Below are 20,721 nucleotides of genomic sequence, written 5' to 3'. Positions count from 1 at the left end.
GGATGGCTCAATATTATCTGTCTTTCATGATCCAGAGCCGTCCAACCGAGTGAGACTCGGACATTCGGTAAACCGAACATTGGACTACTCCGCGAGAAGGAAGAGCTTCACATACTGTCTATAGCGGTAGGCATTCAGTAGCAATACACCGAAATGAAACCTACCGATTAAGATACTAAATCATTTATTCCTTAATTACGACACACAAAAACAAATTAGGTAAAAATATTAATCAATTCAACAAGTTTATATCACCATCAGTAAATCTCAACATGTCCCCCTCTAGTATCACGACAAACATCTAACCTGTATTCAGTCTCTCTCCTTTGACGTAACACTTAAAGGTTATCCACTTTTGGGTTGTAGACACGGTCTTTAACGAATCCCAAAAGAAAAAAAAGTCCAATGGTATAAGATCGGGAGATCTTGGGGGCCATGCAATAGGACCACCACGACCAATCCATCGTCCCAGGAAATGATGGTGTAAAGTTTCAACGACTGGTTCCCAATAATGAGAGGGAGCTCCGTCTTGCTGGAAGGTGAACCTTTCTGGAATCTGGGGTAGCGCAAAATTTTCAAGCATATCGAGATATGCCACACCATTCACTGTGTTCTCTATGAAGAAAAAAGGTCCGATCACTTCTGCACTGGTTAATCCACACGAAACATTCAACTTTGGAAAGTTACGTTCATATTAAAAAATAACGACTTGATTGCCTAACAGATTTCCGTGGACTTTGTGTGAATGCTTCACGAATGGCTTCGACGTTTTCATCCGACATCCTCTTGCTACCGCCGCCACCATGTCGCTGAAAGTCCCTATTTTCTAGCAAATGTTTGTGCCATTGAACAATGGTATGCCTATCAGGAGCTGCACGACCGTATTTTTCACGAAATCTCCGCTGAACTGTAACCGGAAACTTAAACTCTGCCAACCAATAACAGCACTGCACTTTTTCTTGCGATGAGAATGGAGCCACTTTGGAAAACAATCTGCGTATAATTTGAAGGGAAAAATTGTTCCGGGGCCGGGTATCGATCCCGGGACCTCTGGTTGAACGTACCAGCGCTCTCCCAACTGAGCTACCAGGGAACTCCACCCGACACCGTCTCAACTTTTCCTTTATATCCACACAACTCGCGTGGGCTGACGAAACGCCAGAGACCCACATCGAGAGCACACAAACTCTGGGTGACTTGGAATTGTGGTTTTCTGTTAACGTACACAGTGACGTATATATTATGCAAATCTAGTCTTTCAGGTGAAGCTCCCTGTAAAGCAGATTTGAATAATTTCAAGGGAAAAATTGTTCCGGGGCCGGGTATCGATCCCGGGACCTCTGGTTGAACGGACCAGCGCTCTCCCAACTGAGCTACCCGGGAACTCCACCCGACACCGTCTCAACTTTTCCCTTTATATCCACACAACTCGCGTGGGCTGACGAAACGCCAGAGACCCATATAAAGGGAAAAGTTGAGTCGGTGTCGGGTGGAGTTCCCGGGTAGCTCAGTTGGGAGAGCGCTGGTCCGTTCAACCAGAGGTCTCGGGATCGATACCCGGCCCCGGAACAATTTTTCCCTTGAAATTATTCAAATCTGCTTTACAGGAAGCTTCACCTGAAAGACTAGATTTGCATAATCTGTGTATACACAACAATAGGAATAACAGGTTCGCCAGTTTCACGATATAAAAACTTGTTGGGTTCTCTACATTTTAGTGCAAGCTGGCCGTATGTAACTTTCATGGATGTCTAGTTAGTTAATTTCTTTAACGGTAGGTTTCATTTCGGACACGGTATATCATTTCTATTTCTCGTAACCGGTTGTGTACGACTCTCCTAGGAAACGAAGATATTGTATATTTTAGACTACGAAAATTTCATTCAACGGGATGAAGCAGTTAACTAAATGACAGGGCGAATATTTGTGTATTTGTGAATGAAAAGGGATGTGGAAGGATATACCTAGTGGTGGAATTACATCCTATACATTTAAAACAAGCAGTGACTGTGTTATCAACCGCGTGAAACCCAGGAGGGAAAAAGAGCCATCTGCATGCATTTGTTTTCGATATTTCCATAGTGACAGTTTCACCGCGGACGTGTATGGATGTTCGTCTGTTTTGCACTGCTACGTAAATAATGAAGACTAGGATGAGACCGGGGACACTACAACTGCTGCTTTATGTACTTGGCGGTACGTGTGGTCTGTATTGCCTACGTGTCTTGCAGACTTGAATGTGGCCCCTGAGGTAGAGAGACAATTTACAACTCCAGCGGCTTTGTGAGATCTGTCCAAACGTCACAACATTTGACGTCAGATCCGTGTCTCTAAAAATGTTAACGTGTAATGACTCACTTTATGTTTATGTGATTATACACAGGACCTTCGGGACAACATGTTTTCATGTCTTCAAAATAAGGTAGGTCATGGTATTTCAATGGTTACAATAGATTTGTTTTCATCTTTAGGCCTATTGTAAAAATAACTACAAGATTCATGGCCGGTTTTTCCAAGTATTGTTAGAAAATTTAACGACTGTTAGACTCTAAACAGTTTGTTAATTAATAAAATTGTATGTTTTCAACACCAGTTTGGTTTAACAGATTGTTAATTTTAAATGTAGGATTTCCGCCAGTTAACTCGTTTAACAGTTAGTTAAATATGGCCGATGTCTCCACAGCTGTTCGAACAGAAGTTGCGAAATTAATATTTTGTCTCTGTCTGTAGGGAATGTTTAGCATATGACTGGTAATATAACATTTTAAAAATACTTTGGACTGTTTAAATACATCAGTGTTATTTTATTTCTTTCGTATTCATAATAGCAATGAGGAAATATAACCTTACTTTGTAATTATTATTCAGCACGTCACCTACAACTGTTTGTTTATGGAGCGTGGCCTACTATAACAGGTTGTCATTTTATGCAAGTTTCATGACTCACTCTATAATATAGAATTTAAAGATTAATTTTAGCCAATCAAAAATTGTCTTACATGTGTAGAATCATTACCAACTGCTGTTGAGTAGTTAAAATAGTGCTAACAGACGTTATAGTTAAGTGTTGGTTATCTTAAACAAAATTATGTTGAACAAATGGAAAATACATTAACAAAGCGATAAAATAAACAGACTGTTAATTTAACATTCGTTAAGCAAAATTAAATATTACTTGGACAAACTGTCCATCAGCTTGAAAAAGACGAAAGATTGCGACATGGATGAAAATGTTTAGTCTCCCATAAAGGTTTTGAAAAAAAAAAGCCTAATTCAACAGTGATCCATAATCTAGATCAGTGGTTCCGAATCTTTTTTGACTGACGACAGACACACTTTACTGAACGCCCATGATATCGCGACACACTTATTTGATTTCATTAATAACTAGCCGTAACCGTGCGCTCCGCTGCACCCGTTAGAAATAAATATAAAGGAATTACATAATTAAAATAGGACATTTGATCCAGGGAACATTCGTGTTTGATATAAGGATAAATCGTTTATTATGTTACTTAATTTAAATTGTATTTGCATAATTAAAATGCGATCATTTTGATCCAGAGACCACTCATTTGGTCATAAAAATTATTTTAGGAAATACAGGAAACGAATGTATAGAATAGCCTATCAAGTTTTCTGTGCATAAGAAGCTATTGTAATCTTACCTGTCCTCGATTCACTCAGAAGTTACTGTAATAACATTATAGCATTATGTTCATATAGAGAAACTACACTTTCCAATGGTGAATTAATAATTAATTATACAAATCTGTTAATTTAACTTCTGATATTACTTCATACAAACACAGAAACATTCTCTGTAGGCTATCTTTCATAGCTTTCGATTGTTGCTGTCCAAGGCCCCTTATAGACGAAGTCATTTGTTTTTTAATTCATTACACGGCCTTAGATGGCAGTTATTTTAATTTTAAAACTCATTTATCTCATTAAATATCAGTCCTATCAAAATTTTTCAAGTAATAAAACTTATCGGAAATTATTTTTAAAGAAACGTTTGTTATGTAACATTTTTCATAAAAATCAATAATAAGCGAGATATATCGATTTATTTAATTCAGGCCCCCTTATAACCCCCTTTTAAATAATGTATTTTGAATGCAATATAGCCTAAAATCTAAGTTACAACGAACTTAATTTATATTCCAATTTTCATCGAAATCCGTTCAGCTATTATCGCGTGAAAAGGTAACAAACATACAGACAGACAGACAGACAGACAGACAGACAGAGAGACATACAAACAAAAATTTCAAAAAAGCAATTTTCAGTTTCAGGGTGGTTAATTGTATATGTTAGGACCAATTATTTTTATAAAATCGAAAATTACCAGAATAATTTCGGCTGCAGATTTATTATTAGTATAGATAATAATAATAATAATAATAATAATAATAATAATAATAATAATAATAATAATAATAATAATAATAATAATAGAACATACAATGGAAATTGTAGGAATTACAAAAACTCAGAAAGGAATCGCATAAAAATCAATATTTTATTAGAAACTCTACACACGATACAAAGAACGAAACTTTGTGAAACTTAATTCTTGTGTTACTACTTCTTTCACACTTGTGTGGAAAACCTCACTGACCGGCTTGAAATAGTATGTGAAAGGTTGACATCAAGCTCACCTGTTCACCCACACTTTTACCTTGCCCTAAAGTGTCTGATCTAGGCAACCTCGTACTATATCCAAGGCTTTGAAGTAACAAACATCTGAAACTGGAAATGCTTGTTACGGAATTGTGGTTCTTGCTATGGGATCGCAGCACTGGTGTTCTGAATTGCAGGTGAGACCTTGTGTTATCTCACTTGCTAACTACAGTATAAGTTAGTTCGAAACCACACACCTGAGTAAGAACAGGCTTTATGGTGTAATCGTGAAATTTGTGACTATACGAGTATAAAAGACTGCCCCGTATATGTTGCCACGGGACATACATAATTAATTTTCGTTTCTTTGTTTGTGTTTTACTTCTATTTATATTTCTGGGGGCATGGAAGAGTAGGAATATTGGCATTAACTTCACTGAAATTAATAAATATGTAGGTCAAATAAATAAATAAATAAATAAATAAATAAATAAATAAATAAATAATAAATAAATAATAAATAAATAAATAAATAAATAAGTAAGTAGGTCAAATAAATAAACAAATAAGTAGGTCAAATAAATAAATAAATAAATAAATAAATAAATAAATAAATAAATAAGTAGGTCAAATAAATAAATAAATAAATAAATAAATAAATAAGTAGGTCAAATAAATAAATAAGTAGGTCAAATAAATAAATAAATAAATAAGTAGGTCAAATAAATAAATAAATAAATAAATAAATAAATAAATAAATAAATAAGTAGGTCAAATAAATAAATAAATAAATAAATAAGTAGGTCAAATAAATAAATAAGTAGGTCAAATAAATAAATAAGTAGGTCAAGTAAATAAATAAGTAGGTCAAGTAAATAAATAAGTAGGTCAAATAAATAAATAAGTAAGTCAAATAAATAAATAAGTAGGTCAAATAAATAAATAAGTAGGTCAAATAAATAAATAAATAGGTCAAATAAATAAATAAATAAATGAAGGAATAAATAAATAAATAGGTCTAATAAATAAATAAATAAATAAATAAATAAATAAATAAATAAGTAGGTCTAATAAATAAATAGATAAATAAAGAAATGTATGAATAAATGAATAAAAAATAAAGAAGTAAAGAAGAAAGTAAACAAATAAACAAACAAGTAAATAAATAAACAAATAAGTAAGTAAATATGTAAGTAAATAAGTAATATATAAATACAAAAATAAATAAAAACATAATAAATGAATAAATGAAAATTATAAATAAATAAATAAATAAATAAGTAAATAAGTAAATAAATAAATAACTAAATAACTAAATGTATGAATGAATGAATGAACGAATAAATGGATGAATAAATTAATGAATAAATGAATGAATAAATACATATAAATAAATAGATAAAGAAGTAAACAATTAAACAAGTAAATGAATAAACAAATAAGTAAATAAATAAGTAGAAATATATAAATATAAAATAAATAAAACATAACAAATGAATAAATGAAAACTATAAATAATGAATAAATAAATAAATAAATAAACAAATAAATAAACAAATAAATAAATAAATAAATACAATCTTTGCCTACCACAGTGAGCTTGGAGTACTCACCGCAATTCAAGAGCATTTGTCAGGTGTTGCATGCGTGCTGTTCGTGCCTGTTGTGAGTTACTGAAGGGATTACTCGTACGTAATGTAGTGCAAGCTACCGTGTGTAGTGCAAACTAAATAGTCTGTTTTACTAATCGTTTGAGAACAATGAAGGGATTACTCATGCGTACGTGGTGTAGTACAAGCTATTTCAAATATTGTTAGAGATTTGTGTCTAGTATGCTATTTTGTACCGTCTTTTTGTACTTTTTAAGCAAATGCGAATGTGGAAGAAAATATCCGACAAGTCATTTCGAACATTTCGCAAGGAGAGATTAGTAGAGTACTTTAGAACAATCTTCGGAGATGTCAAGAATGTAATGAAGCAGAAGGACACTTTTAACATCTCTTGTAATACAGGTAAGTTGTAAAGTACTTGCATTCATTTTTAAATCGTTTTTAAACATTTCCCCACTAAACAGGTTTTATAAACTAAAGTTATACTGTAGAAACGGCGACCGATTTCGTGGTTATTGTACGAGGCGTATAAGAGGAAATATTGCTGAGCCTACAGTGTGAGCGAGGCGTCATATATGGAGGATCTTCTACAGGGTGATTCACGAGGATTTACCGTCTCTTACGTAGCTTATTTCAGAAGACGTTCTGAGAAAAAATGTCATATAAACTTTTGTCCTAATCTCAATATTTTCAAAGTTACATTAATTTGAAGTTGTTAGTAAAATACATTTTTCTTTAGTTTTAAGGGTAAAGAAAATATTAAAAATAGAGAATGAACTATTCAGAATTGTCATTTCTTTAATTGGATAGCGTTCTGAAGCTAAAAATGTGTTGTTGATTGTTTTGCACAGATTTTATTTTTCAATTTTTAACTAAAAATGACTCATTCTTACGCACTTATCAAAAAATTTGTTACAAATCATACGACTTTACGAACTTGATTCTTTACAGTTTAATTATGCATCGTAATGTAAAATCTTACAGAATTTACAAGAGTGGCGTGATTTGTAACAATTGTTGTGATAAATGAGTAAGAAAATGTAATTTTGTAGTTAAAATCGAAAAAAAAAAAATTGTACGAAGCAACTATGGAATTCACAACACATCTTCAGCTTCAGAATACTGGCTAATTAAAGAAATGTTACTCCTGAATAGTTCATTCTTTATCTGTAATATTCTTTTACCCTTAAAACTAAAGAATAATGGTCTTTTACAAACAACTTCAAATTAGTGTAATTCTGAAAATATTGAGATTAGGACAAATGTTTATAAGACATTTTTTGCTCGGAATGTCTTCGGAAATAAGCTCCATAAGGGACGGTAAATCCTCGTGAATCACCCTGTATAAACAGTACAGCAAATTTAAGTTTTCCTACACTTACGTCATCAAGTTCCTCATCTTGGTTATAATTGTAATTTAATCTAGTGCCACTGAATAACACCGGCTGGTGTGTTTTCATTAAAAAATTGTAGTATTTAATGGGTTATTAAATAAAGCTCTATTAACTTTTGAGTTATCGAGCGTCGATGAATGTGGTGATTGAGAATCGTTATTTGGAGATAAGTCCTTGGATTTACTAAAGGGATAACATAATATTCGTCTTACAGTTGTTGAAAACTTCTGAGAAAACCTAACCTAATAATCAGCTCAAGTAAGATTCGAACCCAAGCCCGATCGCAACCTCGGACCACTTGCGCTGTTTCTCTGATATGCTGGAGACCCTCACAAGTTCTATTCGGAGCCCTCTGAACACTGCTGAAATTGTGACTAAAATTTTCGAATCGCTGCATGTATTTCGTACTCACCTCTGCCTGTGCGAATCGAAAGGCTAGCACATTGGTTTGTCAGTTACAGGTGTCAAACATCAGCCTTGAACAATGCAGACACTGAAAACATAAACAAAACATTTGTATCATAAAATGTTTGTGAGTAGACGATTTTACGTACATATACAAGTATACAGCGTGGAAATGATATTGAAGGGGGCAATCGAATATATTAAAATAAATAGACAGGCAGATAGGTAGGTAAATAAAAATCCTATTATGTCTTTTATGCTCGACCATGCCAAATGTACTAATTATACACCTGGTAGCAGCCCTTTAATGCATGTCATTAAAGTACACCTACTCATTAAAGGTCAGGTCTTCAGCCAATGATAACTCAGCTTACATGTGTTCAGCCAATGACAAGTCAGCTTTGTACCGTTATAAAACCGCAAGTATCGATTATTCTCGGATATGCAATCGAAAGAGAATTAGCGAAAAGTCACGGAGGCTGGAAATCCAATACTGTCGCAGAAGGTTATGTTCTGTTACTATAATAATTAGCGTTAATTGTAATTAATATTCAAATAAATTCAATTTGTCATCTCGATTTTCAATGTCGAATTCAATAATCAAGGTTATAATATTATAATATTATCAAGTTTAACGGGACTACGTCAAGGTCAATGGCATTATTGTTCCTCGGAAAAAATCAATACTTTCGCGTCTGCGCACATCTCACAATTCACGACCTAGAACAAGGTCACTTCCGATCTTGTCAGATACAAATAAAATGTATACATCTGAATACCGGTAATTTCAAGTTAGAAATATGGTCGAGCATAATGGTAATTAAGAAGCTCATATGAAAATTATGAAACTCGCTTGCGCTCGTTTCATAAATATCTATACTCGATTCTTAATTACTATCATTATAGGCTCGTTGCATAATGTACTAATATGCTCGACCATGCCGAAACGTAGTAATTATACACCTGGTAGTAGACCTTTAATGCATCTAATTTAAGTACACCTACTCATTAAAGGTGAGGTCTTTCAGCCAATGACGACTCAGGTTACAACTGTTCAGCCAATGACAGGTCAGCTTTCTACCGTTATAAAACCGCAAGTATCGATTATTCTCGGATATGCAATCGAAAGAGAATTAGCGAAAAGTCACGGAGGCTGGAAATCCAATACTGTCGCAGAAGGTTATGTTCTGTTACTATAATAATTAGCGTTAATTGTAAATAATATTCAAATAAAATCAATTTGTCATCTCGTTTTTCAATGTCTAATTTAATTTCAATGTTATCTCTGTAGATTCTTATGGCCTAGCAAGGTCAATGTGGACATCTGTTCCTCGAAAAAAATCAATACTTTCGCGTCTGCGCACATCTCACAACATACGGAACATTGCTGAAGGTCAGATACAATTAAAATTAATAATATCAAGTTAGAAATATGGTCGAGCATAAAAAGTCGTATGAAACTCGCCTATAATGGTAATTAAGAAGCTCGTATGAAAATTATGAAACTCGCTTGCGCTCGTTTCATAAATATCCATACTCACTTCTTAATTACCTTCATTATAGGCTCGTTGCATAATGTACTATTGTAATTAAGCGCATGATTAATAAAAACTATGCTGAAAACGGTATAGTTTGGCAACACCGCGTCACCGGCTCATCTGCGAATACATACTCGAACTCAGGTCTTAATATTAGTATTCCGTCCCTTAGTCACGCAACAGGGCTGTCAGGCTTCCTAATTGCAGGAAATGACATTATGTGCTATTCTTTTTAATTAATTTGGAAGAAAACCGCCCATTTTATTTAAAAACTACAAAGAGATAAGTCATTCCTCATCAATTTCTCTAATGATTAATAAAAATCAGAATCGTACGGCTAGTCGGGCCTACATATCCAGCAAGTATAGAACAGTGTTAACATTTGGAGGAAAAATATTTCTTTCTAAGAAAAGTTTTCATTTAGGTCTAATATGGTATAATTTTGTGTTGTACTCAATCTAAGGAATAAGCTGTTAAAATCTGCAGATAAATTACTTCCAACCTGCATGTGGTATAGGTTGACGGGACTGGACTTGACGCCTGGCAGGCCCGGCATCCTGTTTGTTAAATTCTTCACGGACATTTTTAAAGAAAAACTTTTGTCATGCATAACAAACAAGGCAGTAGAAGCAATTTTATATGATGAATTGATATAAAAGTGTACTCCTTTCAAGAGGGAGCCAGCAGTGTGTTCCTATGGCGATCAAATCCATCATACAAGGCGGTGGAATAGTTCCGTAAACGTCCGCCGACACATGTATCGAATGAGTAGGCCATACTATTGTTTGTATTTTTACAATGACTCATTAAGAACGTAATTGCTTACGCATACTGTTTTGTTGATTGTACGAAGGTCGTCTTTGTGTGTATAAACAGAACTGCTGTGGACAATATTAGAATTGTAAAGACTTTCTTAACATCTTGCATGAGTAATCCAATCCTTAAAGACCTATATAGAAATAAATTTTAATTAAAAAGAAGACAATCAAATGAAGGCATGAGGTAAGGGTGTCTGTTAACATCTGTAATATTATTAATGTACTGTATATCTGAACCATTTTAAAAATAAATGTCAAGAAAATGTAGACGACCCTCAAATTTATACATTTCTCTTTCTTACGTAGATATCTAGCCAACTTCCTGACTCCTGAGAGTATAGTATAATATACCATACTTCATACATGATGATATAAGATGTATGTGCAGAGATCCGAAGTATAGTATAATATACCTGCATTTGTGCCCTAACTGTATCCTGCAGAATTTTTTCAGCATTTTCCCTCATGTCAGTGACTTCTTTTTTGAAGCGTAGAATTATATTGAACTTTAAAAATGAAACAATAAAAATATCTCAAGACTCAGGAGGTTAAAATTTTCAACTGAGTCAGAGAATTTCATTCAAAGACATAAACTGCACAAAGTATATGTAGTTTCAAGATATAACTTAAATGAAAAAATGACAGAGGTTCATCGAATACCTATATTTGACGTACTCCTCTCCCAGTTTCACTTCCTTCTGACATTTGTTCCCTTATCCTGAGTATCACTAGTTTTCATATAAAGATTACTGAACAGTCTCCTATCTTTCCAATCCACACTAATTTTCTTTAGGATTCCCATCAGTTTATTCCAATCCACTTTGTCAAAAGCCTTTTCTAGATCTACAAATACTACATAAACTTCTTTATTCTTCTTTAGGTATCTCTAGGAGGGGTGGTCCTCCAGCTTGGGGGTTGAGCGAAGGACTAACAACCCGTCACCGTAAAAAACAGCTTGTTACGAATCCTTCAAATAAGCCTCGGAAAGAGACTGATTCTCTGGGTATATGATTATGTTTCGTGACGAGAATATTGTACGAAATGGAAATATAAAAATTGGAAATGTATCTTTTGAAGAGGTGGAGAAGTTCAAATATCTGGGAGCAACAGTAACAAATATAAATGATAGTCGGGAGGAAATTAAACGCAGAATAAATATGGGAAGTGCTTGTTATTATTCGGTTGAGAAGCTTTTATCATCCAGTCTGCTGTCGAAAAATCTGAAAGTTAGAATTTATAAAACAGTTATATTACCGGTTATTCTGTATGGTTGTGAAATTTGGACTCTCACTTTGAGGGAGGAACAGAGATTAAGGGTGTTTGAGAATAAGGTGCTTAGGAAAATATTTGGGGCTAAGAGGGATGAAGTTACAAGAGAATGGAGAAAGTTGCACAACACAGAACTGCACGCATTGTATTCTTCACCTGACATAATTAGGAACATAAAATCCAGACGTTTGAGATGGACAGGGCATGTAGCACGTATGGGCGAATCCAGAAATGCATATAGAGTGTTAGTTGGGAGGCCGGAGGGAAAAAGACCTTTAGGGAGGCCGAGACGTAGATGGGAGGATAATATTAAAATGGATTTGAGGGAGGTGGGATATGATGATAGAGAATGGATTAATATTGCTCAGGATAGGGACCAATGGCGGGCTTATGTGAGGGCGGCAATGAACCTCCGGGTTCCTTAAAAGCAAGTAAGTAAGTAAGTAAGTCAGTAAGTCAGTAAGTACATTCTATAGGACTTGGTTCCTTTTAATGCTGAAATCCAAGAAGAGTGTATGGAAAGCCAGAAACGAGTAGGCCTATAAACTCAATTTGCAAAAAATACGGACTTGGTCCCTTTTGAAAATTCCTGATTCAATTGTAGATAACAGTAAACATTACGATATTTGATCTCCAGCCAATCTTTCGGGTTTGAATCCATTAATTTCGAAACTCAAAGGCATGGCATCCGTTTCAATTGTCCATCGAGATTGAATGAGAAGAAATGAATACGGCGAAGAATAATAAGGAAGAAGATGCGGATGAAATGAAGAAGATGTGAAGATGGAAGGGAAAATGATAAAAGTTCACTAGCAACTGCAGCCTCCACATTTCCACTCTGGGACGCGGTGGGTTCGCAGACACTGGAGCGAGGGAGGAGACCGCCCACCACACGTTTCCGTTCTCCACAGCGGAGTGGGCAGGCCTCTGCAGAGGCGACCAGCGCCGGAGTTGAAAAGCTTCAGTCCTGACAGCTGGAATTGTAATGATACAACGCGCCTTGAACCAACTTCTTGGTACTCAAGATTTCATGTAAACATCAGGCGTTTCTAAATCACTGTTTCCATAGAAACAACCACAGAGGAAGGAACAATATCCGTTAGACACTTGCACTGGGAACTGGAAATTGTGTTGTCTTCCTTACTTTATTTTGTCAAATATGGGCTATTCCATTTAAAATCGATCAGTAAAAAACCTCGCATTTTTTTATACTCTAATTTTTTTCCCTATTTATACAAGGTGCTGAGGGGAGTGCATTTTCAAAAATATACTATCGAAAGTCAAACGGTTTTCGTACTATTGAGCGACAAATTTAGCGTATTTTAGAAAAACAAGCCTCTTTCAGCGCTCAGAACTCTTGAACCATTTACTGCAGAACTCTGAACGCGAGCTTATTTTGAAGCTGACATTTGGTAGGTTATGTTAAGAAGTAATCCTTATTTTTATTGTATACAGAGAGACATAATCTGATTTTACTTACTTTTAGGCTTTTTGCTAATTTGTAAAAATGTAAAAAAATATTGAGAAAAACCTTGCATTATTAAGAGGGATTCGGCATTGTTTGCTTAGTGGCACGGCAATAAGTTTCGAGGTATATTAAATAAATTATTTTCACACGCCTAGACTTGAACGACGCAATACCGCACGCACTGGCCGAGAGCTGAAGATAAGCGAGCGTTGGGCGTCATTTTACTCCTGTGTTTATGAAAACTTGTGATAAAGCTAGCACAGCCATGACTGCTAGACGACACATCACGTGTTTATGTCTCCTGGCCTTGCTTACCTCGGCTAGCTCCCGCCTCACAGTCAGCTGGTTAGTTCACGAGCGTACTATCTATTTTATTTATTTGATATTTTCAATACTTTCTTATCAACGTGCCATCAGTAAAAAATATGTTTATTTGTACTTTCAATGCGGAATCTAACTATAGGCTATATTTTAAAAATATATTTTCCTTGGCAAAGGCGTCTTAATGAGGAAAAATCTAAATTTCTCCATTTCTATAAAAAGTAAGAAAATCTATTTATATGTCAATATAAACTTTAATTTCTCAGCATCAAATAAACCATGATTTTGATCATTGCGTGAAAGGGTTTCAGAGCTACAACAGTTTAAAGTTGCTAATTTTATGAAAATACGATAAATTTAAATATTTTTAATTTAAACACTATGAAGTTCTGATGCCTCAAACTTTGCACAAAGCACTGTATCACAGTTCTCTACGTACAAAAAAGTTTAATTGTATTTAGAAATTGTAATGTCAATTTTCTCTATACGTTGTCGATTTGAGATGGAATAGCTCATATACAAATATGAAATAAATGTTTCAATATTAAAATATCTCCATTCCTAAACCATTTCGAGAAGGTTTATTCGTAAATAATTACTTACAAAATAAACATTACGTAAACCCTACTGCGCATTTATACGCATGTCAGTTTCTATGGCGTCATTTTTGAAGCTTTGGTGTTAAATGAAATTTAATTTTTATCACAATTACCGGTAACTTAACTACTTTCAATTTTTCTTCCTTTAAAATACCCTTTGATATGTGAATTTTCCATAATTTAAACTTTTTTCTTCATTCTATACAAAAAATTATAAATCTTAAAAATTGTTAATGCTACATGCATGATATTTGGCACATACATTCTTTAGACTTTTAGGAAACTTTTCTCTGGAATAGAAATTTATTATTTTATTGAATTTGAAAAATACGCTTCCACATTTCTATAAAAATACCTCCAAAAAAGGCCTACATTCTTAAAATGTAAATGTTTATATTAAAATTTTGAAATTCAATATCAAAATTGTGCTCGAGACATTTGAAAGAACGTGCTAAAAGCACTGAAATGTCGTAGAAAATTTGGATCTACCATTAAAAATGGTTGGGATATATTTATTTTAATCAATTATTAAATCCTGGTATTGTTTTAGTTTGGGTCCCAAAAGTGTATTTTTTTTTTTCGAAAAACAATCTCTAACTTAAGTTGTTGCAGCAATAATGATATGTCTACATAAAAAAGTAAAATTGCATATAGATTGTTAGTTATTATTTATTTATTTAACCTGGTAGAGATAAGGCCATTAGGCCTTCTCTTCCCCTCTACCAGGGGATTACAACTACAATATTAAGAATACAATTACAATTATAATTACAATTAATATTAAATATATAGATACAATAAAAATCAAAGTACTAAAAGATTAACTGATTAATAAAAGCTAGACAGTTTATTGTATAAGTTAAAAAGAGAGAAGCATTTCTTTTATTGATTAAGCACAAATTAAACATACTCTACGCAGTAAGAAAATGCTTAATAAGTTTGCTTTTGAACGCTACTAAATTCCGACAGTCTCTGATGTCACTGGGTAGGGTATTCCACAAGCGCGAGAGCGAGATTGTGTGTGATGATGAATACGATGATGTCTTACGTATTGGTATGGCTAGTATGCGGCTATTTTGCGTGCGTGTGAAGAGATTATGATATGATGACAGGTAACTGAAACGGGAGGCAAGGTAGGTAGGTGTAGAAGTGTGAAGGACTTGGAAAAGGAGAACAAGAGAATGAAAATTTCTACGTTAGTTGGGAGGCCGGAGGGAATAAGACCTTTGGGGAGGCCGAGACGTAAATGGGAGGATAATATTAAACTGGATTTGAGGGAGGTGGGATATTATGGTAGGCAATGGATTAATCTTGCCCAGGATAGGGACCGATGGCGGGCTTATGTGAGGGCGGCAATAAATCTCCGGGTTCCCTAAAAGCCGTAAGTAAGTATTATTACCATCAGCTGAGTTTTCACAGTAGAATGTGAAACTAGTTCCGAAGGACGTTCGCGATATCGTCACGCTGCGGCTATGAAGAAATATTTGGCAATGTGCAATTTTTACTAATCTTGAGAGAATCACTATGCGACCTTTTGGTAAAAACAATGGTAAAATTGAGCTTTGCGGTCGCTTAGACATATCAAAGAACCTGAAACGGTAATGTGAAGTTTATATTAAAAATATGAACTGTCAAATACAGAAAACGTTAAACGAACGTTTCACAATAAAGTCAGAACTCAAACTAAAATGGTAAATACCGCTCTTAAAATGAGTTTAAAATCGACAATGCACAATATTTAACATCTACACTGCAGCACTGTCAAAACAACGTTTTCAATATGTTTCACAAGTTAAATTTCATATTGTGTCAGCTTCATTTTATTACAAGGTCGGTACTAGGCGGTAGATCTCTCTACAATAAAGATAGCATTGTTATAATTCGAACGTGCGGTATTCTGTATTTTATTTCATGGACTGCAGTTTCATAGAAAGGACTTTGCCGACAGACCTTCTACTGTCCCCTACTAATTGGTTGTCCTTACTGTGGCGGAAATCTTGTCTTCTCCTGTCAATAACCAATCACAACCCTCGTTTAGAAGAATTGACAGGCTCCCATCAAATCCACGTGGAGGCAGAGTTGCAGCATCTTTTCCGAATTCCAAGAATCCCGTCAGTCTCATTTCAGGGTCACCAGGATTGTGGCAACTGTGCAATGTTGGGACGAGGGGACAGGATGGAAATGTCAGAGGTGTTTGTGTAGGATGTCATAAATCTGTAAGTGGGTATTCAAAGGAGCCACCGAACTGCACTCCTTGAAATAAAATGGAGTATACCAAGCACAGATATTATATTGAAGGTGCGGTAGAAGGACTCCGCCTTATGTCGATGTAGATTTTGTTACTCTGACAGTGAAAAATTATAGAAGAGAAAACGATTATGGATAAAAAACATTTAAATTTAAATATGTCTTTTTTTTTTTTCAAAAAGTTCGAGAGGGTATCAAACCCGGTAACCCCCTTGCGTACTCCCCCGCCTGGCACGATCTCTAGTGCGCGATTAAATGAATCTCTCCCGCATATCGACAGTGGTGTGTAAGTCGGTTAATCAGTGTAAGAAAGTTACAAACATACTTGATGTAATAATTTATTTATTTATTTATTTATATTTATTTATATTTATTTAATGTGCTGTACAACAGCCAGTGGCCAATTACAGTTCAGCACAAATATAACAAAAACATAAAACAAAAATAATTATTACATATAAATATAATTACAATTAATTACAATAATGAAGATGAATGGATAACTAAGAATACTATGAGACAATGATAATTGAGTATAATGCCTAAAAGAATACATAAATGATAAATCGTTGCCAAGGGCAAACTAAGTCTATACATTGAAGGGATCGAATTCGCAGCCATGCATGTTGGCATTTTTAATGCATCTGGAGACTGGTGAAAGAAATTTCGAATTTCTAATATAAAAAAGTTTGTGGGCTCTCATATCTTTTGTTGGAATACGTAAGGTAATATCGTTTAAGATAGAGTCACAGGATATATCACCTTTGAGGACTTTACAAAATAATAATAATAATAATAATAATAATAATAATAATAATAATAATAATAATAATAATAATAATAATAATAATTTATTTTAGCTGGCAGAGTTAAGGCCGTAAGGCCTTCTCTTCCACTCAACCAGCAAAAAGTATATATACATATGCATGAACTTACAAAGAATTCAACAATTTGATTTAGATGAGAGTTACATGTATACAAGAGTTATTTACGAATTAAACAACAAAATACTATGAACTATTAATTAAACACTGAAATAAACTGTGTAGCAGAATTAAGCTAAAATACATAGAATGTTTCAATTATCTGGGTTGTGAAATATCTTATCAAAATGAAAAAGATGTGAACAAGAAAATTACCAAATTTACACAAATTCTAGGAATAATAAACAATACATTAAAAGCTAAATTAGTACAAAAATCTACAAGAATAAAAATATATAATACACTAGCATTACCCACCCTTCTATACGGAAGCGAGATTTGGACATAAAAGAAAAAAGACATGAACAGAATCAAAGCAACGGAAATGAAATTTTTCAGGAGAACAGCAGGATATACTCTTTTAGACCGAAAAAGGAATGAAGAAATTTTAGAACAATTAGAAGTAGAGTCAGTAGAAGAAAAAATCACCAGATACAAATTCAATTGGCTAGATCATGTAAGAAGAATGGAAAATTCAAGAATCCCAAAAATTATGATGCAATATAAACCTAGAGGACATCGTCGACCAGGAAGACCGTTAAGAAGACTGCTAGATGGGGCCGAAACAGGTCTACAGAGGCCTAATTCGTGAAGGATGATGATGATGATGATGACATAGAATGTTAATATATTTCAAATAATATTAGATGTACTCATCTGTCTGGGCCAAAAATAGTACGCTCGCCTGTTTGTAAAAGAAGAATTGCTGTTTTGTTATAAATATAATTTCAAGACATTCATATTATATTCTTAAATAATTTTCACTTTCGTCTGGACTCTGCTTTCCCAGCTCTTTATAACATTGTTACCGATTCAACCCAAACTCACTTTCTGTTTGCTGCTTGCTTCCTGAATTGCATGAGCGATTGTGAAATCACTCAAAGCTTCGACATTTTTAATTCAACAGCTGCATGTAGCACCATGTGGTCAAAGTAATGAACAGCTGCTTGCCGTCGATGTGCACTTGAAAGGTTTCACACGATCTCTTCAAATCATAGTATTGCACTCCCGCTTACTGCAAGTTGCACAGAATGAAATGATCTACAGAATTATCTTACAACTATACTGCATTGATATTACAGAAGTTTATCGTTCTTGCGGTGTCTAAATGGTCTAGGACTACTCTGGAGCATCTAGATCTTTGGCCTGCCATACAAGATTGAATCAAGCTCAGGCCTGGGATTCTGCATTGAAAAATCCATAGTGACACTTGTGGAGGAAAAGATCATAGTTAAGGATTTTCTCGGGATTCTTTAGTTTCCTCAATATAGGCATTAACGACACTCCGGTCGACCCTGATCACTAGAGCCCGGATGTTTGGCAAAATGCCTTTTTTACTGGGTGGAAGTAAATCATTATTTGCATAGATATAAATGTGATTTGGAGTAAATCAAAGTGATAGGGCCAATTTTTATTTTGCCTATTTTTCCTTTTTAAGGTGTTTCTTATTATTAAATGCCTTTTTTGCCACATTAAAGCAATATTTCTTGTTTATTTGCAATTTTGTAATTAGTTATAATGTAATGTGTATCAAATCTAAATATTTGAAACAACAGTGAATAAAAGTCAATTATTTCGGTGCTTAATCTGCTAATAATCGTGCTTTAATACTATTGGTGTAATGTGAATAATGATCGACAATCCACAATATTTCGAGGGGAAAAAAAACAATTTAAGTCACACAGAGTTAGTGTGCACTCAATGTTAGTTGCTTGACGGTTGTCAGCACACTTTGAAGTCTGTGGATATAGAGGAATAAATTGGATCGGTGTCTGATAGAGTTCCCGGGTAGTTCAGTTGGTAATTTAACCAAAGGTCCCGGTTTCGATGTCCGGCCCTGGAACAATTTTTCCCTCGAATTTATTCAAATCAACTTTACAGGGAGTTATACCTGAAAGCTTGATTTGCATAATACACGTTACTGTTCGTTAACAGAAAACCACAATTTAAGTCACACATAGTTAGTGTGCACTCAATGTTGGTTGCTTGACAGTTGTCAACCCACTTCGAGGTCTGTGGCTATAGAGGGAAAAACTGGATCGATGTCTGGTAGAGTTCCCGGGTAGCTCAGTTTATAGAGCGTTGGTACGTTTAACCAAAGGTCCCGGGTTCGATGCCAGGCCCCAGAACAATTTTGCCCTCGAAATTATTCAATTCTTTTGTATCTGTTGAAAAAGAAATGCTTTGTAAAATGAAAATAAATTTAACTTTTTCCGCTCGAATGAGTCCATTTGGAATCATTAACATTTTGCCTGATGATTCCACTTGGTATCCTCAGAAGTAGTTTCGTTCTTTATCAATAGATTGCACCACACGTCAGTTACTTGGCCAACTGTTATTAGAAAGAGGATTGGTTTATTTTTTGTTTCTCCATAGTGTCTATATGACCTTGTGCACCCATAATTGTGGAAAATCAGAAACAAATTCAAATCAGAAAGGGTTAATAAATTGATATAAGAGATCCCGAAGTCATAACGATTAAAAATTTATAATTTACAGTTTTACCACAGTCTAGTATAATACAGTAACGAAGCTTGAGTTGTGAGGGTGCTAGGAACAATAGACTGTGATGGTACTATTTCGCATTGTCTGTAATGAGGCGATATTAGCGATCCTAGTGGTTAGCAACTATCTATGGATGCATATTTACTACGTATTGAGCTTCGTGACTGTATATGCTAGCTATACTGTGGTTTTACTGCAGAAACAGAAGAAACTCCGTGGGGTCTTGTGACTGTATATGCTAGCTAAACTGTGGTTTTATTGCAGAAACAGAAGAAACTCCGTAGGGTCTCGTGACTGTATATGCTAGCTAGACTGCGGTTTTACTGCAGAAACAGAAGAAACTCCGTGGGGTCTCGTGACTATATGCTAGCTAGACTGTGGTTTTACTGCAGAAACAGAAGAAACTCCGTGGGGTCTCGTGACTGTATATGCTAGCTAGACTGTGGTTTTACTGCAGAAACAGAAGAAACTCCGTGGGGTCTCGTGACTGTATATGCTAGCTAGACTGTGGTTTTACTGCAGAAACAGAAGAAACTCCGTGGGGTCTCGTGACTATATGCTAGCTAGACTGTGGTTTTACTGCAGAAACAGAAGAAACTCCGTGGGGTCTCGTGACTGTATATGCTAGCTATACTGTGGTTTTACTGCAGAAACAGAAGAAACTCTGTGGGGTCTCGTGACTGTATATGCTAGCTATACTGTGGTTTTACTGCAGAAACAGAAGAAACTCTGTGGGGTCTCGTGACTGTATATGCTAGCTAGACTGTGGTTTTACTGCAGAAACAGAAGAAACTCCGTGGGGTCTCGTGACTGTATATGCTAGCTAGACTGTGGTTTTACTGCAGAAATAGAAGAAACTCCGTGGGGTCTCGTGACTGTATATGCTAGCTATACTGTGCTTTTACTGCAGAAACAGAAGAAACTCTGTGGGGTCTCGT

The 20,721-nt window shown here is 34.8% G+C and overlaps 1 protein-coding gene across 4 annotated transcripts in view; it reads right to left on the bottom strand.

Moving 5' to 3' along the window:
• LOC138713787 (uncharacterized) overlaps window positions 1–20,721 on the bottom strand; it is a 246,950-nt gene that overhangs the window by 72,811 nt on the left and 153,418 nt on the right. For all 4 annotated transcript variants that reach the window (XR_011335989.1, XM_069846204.1, XM_069846206.1 and 1 more), the window contains exon 4: window positions 8,043–8,123. The gene's annotated coding sequence lies outside the window, so the exon portion shown is untranslated. The remainder of the gene's footprint in view (window positions 1–8,042; window positions 8,124–20,721) is intronic.

Source organism: Periplaneta americana, chromosome 14 (assembly GCF_040183065.1).
Source record: "Periplaneta americana isolate PAMFEO1 chromosome 14, P.americana_PAMFEO1_priV1, whole genome shotgun sequence".
Classification (NCBI taxonomy): Eukaryota; Metazoa; Arthropoda; class Insecta; order Blattodea; family Blattidae; genus Periplaneta; species Periplaneta americana.
The sequence above is the reverse complement of the archived record's forward strand: the minus strand, read 5'-3'. Positions and strand labels throughout refer to the sequence as shown.